Genomic DNA, 8,505 nt, shown 5'->3' with positions numbered 1-8,505 from the left:
AAAGAAATGGAACAAATAATCCTAAAATTTGTATGGAACCAGAAAAGGCCCCGCATAGCCAGAGGAATGTTGAAAAAGAAAAGCAAAGCTGGCGGCATCACAATTCCGGACTTCAAGCTCTATTACAAAGCTGTCATCATCAAGACTGTATGGCAGTGGCACAAAAACAGACACATAGATCAGTGGAACAGAATAGAGAGCCCAGAAATGGACCCTCAACTCTATGGTCAACTAATCTTTGACAAAGCAGGAAAGAATGTCCAATGGAAAAAAGACAGTCTCTTCAACAAATGGTGTTGGGAAAATTGACAGCCACATGCAGAAGAATGAAACTGGACCATTTCCTTACACCACACACAAAAATAGACTCAAAATGGTTGCAAGACCTCAATGTGAGACAGGAGTCCATCAAAATCCTAAAGGAGAACACAGGCAGCAACCTCTTTGACCTCAGACACAGCAACTTCTTCCTAGAAACATGGCCAAGGGCAAGGGAAGCAAGGGCAAAAATGAACTATTGGGACTTCATCAAGATAAAAAGCTTTTGCACAGCAAAAGAAACAGTCAACAAAACCAAAAGACAACCGACAGAATGGGAGAAGATATTTGCAAATGATATATCAGATAAAGGGCGAGTAATCAAAAATCTATAAAGAACTTATCAAACTCAACACCCACAGAACAAAGAATCCATTCAAGAAATGGGCAGAATACATGAGCAGACATTTTTCCAAAGAAAGATTGCTTGGCATCAGGGAAATCCAAATCAAAACCTCAATGGGATACCACCTCACACCAGTCAGAATGGCTAAAATTAACAAGTCAGGAAACGACAGATGTTGACGGGTTGTGGAGAAAGGGGAACCGTCCTACACTTTTGGTGGGAATGCAAGCTGGTACAGCCACTCTGGAAAACAGTATGTGGGTTCCTCAAAAAGTTGAAAATAGAGCTACCATAGGATCCAGCAATTGTACTACTGGGTATTTACCCCAAAGATACAAATGTAGGGATCCGAAGGGGTACATGCACCCCCATGTTTATAGCAGCAATGTCCACAATAGCCAAACTATGGAGAGAGTCAAGATGTCCATTGACAGATGAATGGATAAAGAAGATGTGGTATATATATACAATGGAATATTATGCAGCCATCAAAAGGAATGAGATCTTGCCATTTGCAACGACGTGGATGGAACTGGAGGGTGTTATGCTGAGTGAAATAAGTCAATCAGGGAAAGACATGTATCATATGACCTCACTGATATGAGGAATTCTTAATCTCAGGAAAAAAACTGAGGGTTGCTGGAGTGGTGGGGGGGTGGGAGGGATGGGGTGGCTGGGTGATAGACACTGGGGAGGGTATGTGCTATGGTGAGTGCTGTGAATTGTGCAAGACTGTTGCATCACAGATCTGTACCTCTGAAACTAATAATGCAATATATATTAAGAAAAAAACAAAAAAGAAGATAGCAGGAGGGCAAGAATGAAGGGGGGGAATGGGAGGGCGAGAAGAGCCATGAGAGACGATGGACTCTGAAAAACAAACTGAGGGTTCTAGAGGGGAGGGGGGTGGGAGGATGGGTTAGCCTGGTGATGGTATTAAAGAGGACACGTTCTGCATGGAGCACTGGGTGTTATGCACAAACAATGAATCATGGAACACTACATCAAAAACTAATGATGTAATGTATGGTGATTAACATAACAATAAAAAAGTGATGCTACAATTTTAAAATTGCACTCAAATAAGAATTGGTATTTTTGTTTAATGTAAATATAACTGGAGAACCAGAACACACACAAGGTATTTCTAATGTTGTTTAAAGTAACTATTAAAATTGCTTAATTCATAGTATATCATATTAATTATATTAGTAAAGAAATCAAACTGAATCATAAACTGAAACATGAAACAAAATAAAGAAATATGTTCAAGGCCACATAACTAGGCTTATTCTAGGTGTCCTGAATATTTATATAATATACAACTATCTATTCTTATTGAATCTATAATTTACACCTTCTATGAATAAATTATTGATTATTCTGATTCAAATTAGGAATATGTAAAATTATCCCTTCAAATTTGCCAAGTTTGTGATATTTGTGACATTCCTAAATATTATAAAAAATGCATTTTTCTTATTTGTAACCCTCCTATCTTGCTAATAAATTTATAAAATTAAAAACTGGAATTTAAATATTAGAATCATACTAAAACAAAAAACAAATCCTTTGACATATTAGAGCATTTGTAATTATTAAAACATTTTGCAGATGAGGAAGAGTGAACAAAGCTTCAAATAAGCTTGGTTGTTGCCCTAAGATACATGTTTAATCAATGATGGAATTGGAATTTAGTAAATGATGGAATTGGAATTTTATAAATGATAGAATTGACCAGGCTGACTCCACAGGATTCACTTATACTTCCTTATCCTTTAATCATTTTCTTCTCTCCACACTATGAGAAGTCATTACAAAATGTTTTCTTCTCCCTGTTGTCTGGGTCCTCCTTTTTTCTATCTACTTTGCCACCTATTTCTCTTCTGCCTGACACCTAAACATTGGAATGTTTCAGGGCCCAGTCTTGAGCTCCCTTCTCTTTCTATTCTGTATTCTTAACCAATTTGATATCATCATTTATTGGATGATATTTCCAAATATATATCTCTGACATATATATTTAACTCTGTAGTTTACATATCCAATTTTGATTGTCCATGGGCAGCTCAACCATAATATGCTCAAGTCAAAAGTCGTGATGTTCCTCCCAAAGTGCTCTTTCTCCTGTCAGCACCACCTTACAAAAAGGCATTGCCATTTACCTGCTTGCTTATGAAAAAAAATTTAAAACAAGCATGTGAATCCCTTGATTATTACTCTCTCTTGCATCCAATATTTAGTAAACATCAGCTATGCTTTCTACCAACAAACTAGATCTCTAATCTGTTCTGCTTTGCATCTCGTCAGCCATCACCCTATCCCAATCCCCACACTTACTCACCCTGCATAAGATCCTGAATCTTCTCTTCTCCACCACAAGTACAACATATGAAAAAAAACTTTTCAAAAATCTAGATACAGTTATATTCTTTCTTTCCTTAAGACTTCTTTATGGCTTTTTATCAACCATAAAATTAATCTAAATGCTGACATGCCTTGAAAATAACCTGAATAATCCTTTCTTTGTCTCTTATCCAGTATCAGTTCATAAAATTCTCCCACATCTTGAGTAGAATCCGCTCACCCTGATATTTCTCAAATATTGTTTTGTTGTCAAAATTTTGCACATACTGTTCCCTTAGCGTGGAACACTAATCCACTCAAGTTTCCCACAGATTCAAGTCCTACTCCTCTTCCTGGAAAATAGTGGATTCCCAAACATGAAAGAGATTCATGTAATAATAGTCCACAGAACTTGTCAAAGTCAGAAAAGAAAGAGCTTTTGGGATCTGAAGAAATTAACACTCAAGGTAGAAGGTGTAAAAGCAGAAACTCAGGAGCAAAATAGCTGAGGAAATTGTAAGAAACTTTAATTTTGGTTTTCTTAACACCATACACTAAAAGAACCCCGTTTTAAATAATATGAAAGCCTGCATTTAGAGTAACAAGCACAATTACACTTTATTTACAAATCTATCATGTATATGACCCATAGGAAACATTAATGTACTGTGTACATTAGATAGATATTGTCTTTGGGCTTTAAAACACCCTGTTCTCCCAGTTTACATTAAATCAAGAGACACCTGATTTTAGTCATTATTTCTTAAAAGTGACTTTAAATAATGCAAATTTGTTCAAAATGGAATATTTTAAACACATTTTATTAATTTTGTCAATCCTGAAAACAAGAATACCTGATAAAACGGCACTTACCATAACATATTGGTTTAGGAGACCAACCATCGTTATCACACACTATGGAACCTGTGCGCCCATCTCTGCTTTCAAATCCGTCATGGCATTCATAGTCCAACTTGTCATTGAGTTTAAACCATGTGCCATTGATTTTGATTCTGGCATTCTCCAATATCGGCACATCACAAGATTCTAATGCATAATACAATTGAAGGTTTCACTTCTAATATTATTTAATGGACAATGTAATTAAGTCTCATCCCAAGGAGGTAAAAAAAGGAGGTAAAAAAAAACTAATTTATCAATTAGTATGTACTAATAAATTATGTATCGTATTAAAAGAATCTAAGAATACCAGTGATAAATCATTGTCCAGAAAAAGTTACTCAAAGTGAAAAAAATATGTTTCTACACAGCGTTTTTCTTATCACTTGAACACTGTGAAAAATTTATTCTAAGAACACTTTTTTCAATCAATTATACTTATGTGTTTATCCCGTGCTTGTAATAAAATAGGCCATTACAGATGTATCATACTTTTTCTAGCAAAGCTGAATAGCATTTTGTGAATTAAGATGACATACTCATCAGCAGTGTGACAAATGGGCCAGATTAGTTGAATAAGATTAGTTTTCAACAATGCAAGTAAATTTTTAAACATTCTATAAAAATCTACAACATAATAATTTCTAAAGCTCATATCCTGATTTTTTTTACCAAAATATATTCCTAATGGCTGTGTATTCTTTTCTACTTACCAAGATTGAACAGAGAGATAACTCTATTGTTTATAATTTGTTATAAGGAAGTAAAGTGTTAAAAGTCTCAATTTTTGCTAACACTATACTAGAATGATGTTACTAAAGGTTTAAATAATTCATCTCAAATATTATACTGTGTAATGTAGCCAGCTACCTTAAAGCTTTAAAAAAGAAAGCAAAACTAACTAGTGAAAAAAGAGACAGAGATGTTCTCTTCTATAATAAGAGTGTTTTAATGGATAACTGATTACAATTTAATATAAAATGAGTTCGATATGGGAACAACTTTTATCATTTTTTTTCCTATGGCTAGTGCCCATAGTAAGCATGGAAAATGAAAAAAATAAGGAAGTGGAAATGGTAGAAATGGATATTCAAATATCCACTTTACTTAAAATGATGCTAAATATCAGTGCAAAAGATCACTATGTAGCTTTGGAGTATAAGATAAACTGAGCAAATTGTTCTTAGAAAATCTTCATAAATACCTAGGGACAGGGAAATCTTTCAACACAGCTGCATTTGGTACCACCTAGAAGCATTTCTGTCTCTACTAATTAGATGTTTATGAAGATTTCCTAAGGCAGAGGATTTTTTAGAAGAGGACCTACCCTGGATTATCAAACATGTAAATTCTACAGGTTAAATTAAAATTATGCACTATGGACCCAGATCTTGACTTAAAAACATAACTTTTGTGTCTAGGAAAAAAGACTGACATAAAAGTTTAATCACCTAAAAACAGGTACATAGGCACAAAGATGTCAGCCAAAAATAAATGAGTTTATAGGAGAATACACATAAGTCTCCCTATCTAGTTTCCAAATCACAAAACGTTTAATTTAATTTAATTAATTAATTAAATCACAGGATGTTTTAAAGTGGAAGAAAACTTGAACTGAAAGATAGACTGATATTCCACCCTACAAGTGATTAATCTTAATAGTAAAAAAAATTATATATTTTTTCATTTATCTTTTCAAATGGGAACCACCTCAGCCCCTCCCCTTCAGAAAAGATTTAAGTTAAAATAAACTTTTGCACAACGATCATGAGGAAAATGAATATGAACATAAAATTACTCACTAATACATGAGGGTTGAGGTGACCATCCACTTTGCAGACATGTAATTGATCCTGAAGTTTTACCATCTGGTGTTACATATCCTGGTTTACACTGATACTGTGTTTCTTTATTCAAGGGATATGCAAATTCATATTCAGAAAAAAATCCATTTTCGATTGTTATATCTGATTTTAAACATCTTTCTGAAAGGGAGACAGTATAAGGAAAAGATAAGCGTGTAAATAAGCATTTTTATTAAGACTCAAATAATATAACAATATAAAAAATAAGGAGTCATTTATAAATGAAAACCCAGAAAATCCAAATCACCCAAATTCTTGTGACAGAGAAAATAAGCTATGAGTTTCCAAAGATATTAAGTCAGGATAGTTCATTAAAATTTTTTTTTTTTGGAATGAAGAAGCAAAATTTAGAATGCTCAGAATCCCTTCTAGGAAATTATTAGAAATTTATTTGTCTAATGGATCTGGAATCCTACAGCATGCCAGAACGATACCAGCAATGGATCCTTTCCAGGCACTTGTTTTAAATATTGTGTACTCAGGATCTCTTTAGCAACCCCAGCATTCAGTTAACTAATTGGGTTATCTTAGATCAGGTGATGATCTCAGAGAATTTACTACCATAGCTACCACAGCTCTGAGAATTTGACATGTCTGTCATCATAACTGGGTGTTTAAAACCATATGGATACATGGAGTTCGATGGATCTGACACAGATCAACACATTACATTCATTTATCTTCTAAGACCAAAATGATGATCCTCAAATTATGTATAACTTAACTTGAAACAATAAAGAAGACTCTGTCAGTTACCAGGTCTCTTCACAAAATTCAGCTTTATTGACTAGCCCATGGATAAAGAAGAAATCAAAGGAGAAAACATGAAATATATATTTTTTCATAACTGGTAATTTTATTCCTTCACTTAGGGCACCTAGTAGACTGGACATGGGATACTTGGAATATTAAACACTCAGGATATGGAATTAAAGTATATAATCTTTAAAAGAAAAAAAAAAACATTAAAGCAGCGCCTGGGTGGCTCAGTCAGTTGAGCATCTGACTTTTGTTCTCAGCTCAGGTCTCGATCTCAGGGCTGCGAGTTCAAGCCTGGTGTTGGGCTCCACACTGGGTATGGAGCTTACTTAAAAAATAAAAAATAAATAAATAAAAAGATATTAAGTCTTTTGAATTAAATGATAAAAAAACATTTTAAATAAAATTTTGTAAGATGATACTAAAGTAGTGCTGAGAGGGAAATTTTACCATTATATAGATATAATAGAAAAGAATAGGGGCGCCTGGGTGGCTCAGTTGTTAAGCGTCTGCCTTTAGCTCAGGTCATGATCCCGGGGTCCTGGGATCGAGCCCTGCATGGGGCTCCCTGCTCCACGGGAAGCCTGCTTCTTTCTCTCCCACTCTCCCTGCTTGTGTTCCTGCTCTTGATGTGTCTCTCTCTGTCAAATAAATAAATAAATAAAATCTTAAAAAAAAAAAAGAAAGAATAGACTATATATCACCTCACTGTTTTGCTTTAAGAAATTAGAAAAAGAAAACCCAGCATGGGCATAAACTTGAAAAATAGACTGTTGTTAGTGAGATGGTGGAATAGGATGTTTTATTATTCTCTATTTGATTTATTTCTGTTCTAATCTTTATTATTTCCTCCCTTCTAACTTCGGGCTTGGTCTCTTTTTCTAGTTCCTTGAGGTAAAAAGTTAGGTTGTTTATATAAGATTTTCTATTTTAATGTAGGCATTTGTTACTGAAAACTTCCCTCTTCCCACTGCTTTTGCAGCATCTATAAATTTTGTTACATTGTGTTTTTGTTTTCATTTGTCTCAAGATATTTTTAAAAATTCTCTTGCGCTTTCTTCTTTGACCCAATTGTTTGAGAGTGTGCTGTTTTCTTTCCATGTATTTGTGAATTTTCCCATTCTTTTTGCTGTTACTGATTTCTAGTTTTACTCCATTGTGGTTGAGAAAGATACTGTATGGAATCTTTCATGTGCAGTCGAGGAGAATGTACACTGTTGGGTGGAAAATTCTGTATATATCTATTAGGTCCATTTTGTTTATATTGTTGTTCAAATCTAGAGCTTCTTTCCTGAATTTCTGTCTGGGTGTTCTATCCATTATTCAAAGTGGGGTAATGAAGTCTCCTAATATTACTGTATTGCTGTCAATTTCTCCTCTTTAGATCTGTCACTATTTGCTTTATATATTTAGGAGTTCCAATGTTGGATCCATGTATGTTGAAAATTGCTACATCTTCCTGTTGAATTGACTCTTTTATTATTATATAATGACCTTCTTTGTCTCCAGAGACAGTTTTAGACATAAAGTCCATTTCTTTTTCTGATAGAAGTATAGCCATTCCAACATTCCCTGGTTGCCATTCACATGGAATATCTTTTTCCATTCCTTCACTTTTAGCCTATTGTGTCTTTAAACCTAAGGTGAGTTGTTTTTTACCTATTCAGGTACTGTATTCCTTTTAATAGGCAAGTTTAATCCATCTATATTTAAAGGGATTATTGATAGGTGAACACTCACTATTCACATTTGGCTAATTGTCTTCTGTTTTGCAATTGTTTTTCAATCTCTTCCACTTTTGATGACTTCCTTTGCTATTTGATTATGTTTTACAGTTACTTACTTTGATTTTTATCTCCTTATCTTTTGTATGTCTATTATAGGTTTTCCTTCCTACTTTATTGAAGTATAATTGATAAAATTGTATCTATAAAGTGTACAATGGAATGACTTGGTACACATATACATTTG

This window comes from Mirounga leonina, unplaced genomic scaffold (genome assembly GCF_011800145.1).
Source record: "Mirounga leonina isolate KUSES-001 unplaced genomic scaffold, KU_Mleo_1.0 Mir_154, whole genome shotgun sequence".
NCBI classification, from domain to species: Eukaryota; Metazoa; Chordata; class Mammalia; order Carnivora; family Phocidae; genus Mirounga; species Mirounga leonina.
The sequence above is the reverse complement of the archived record's forward strand: the minus strand, read 5'-3'. Positions refer to the sequence as shown.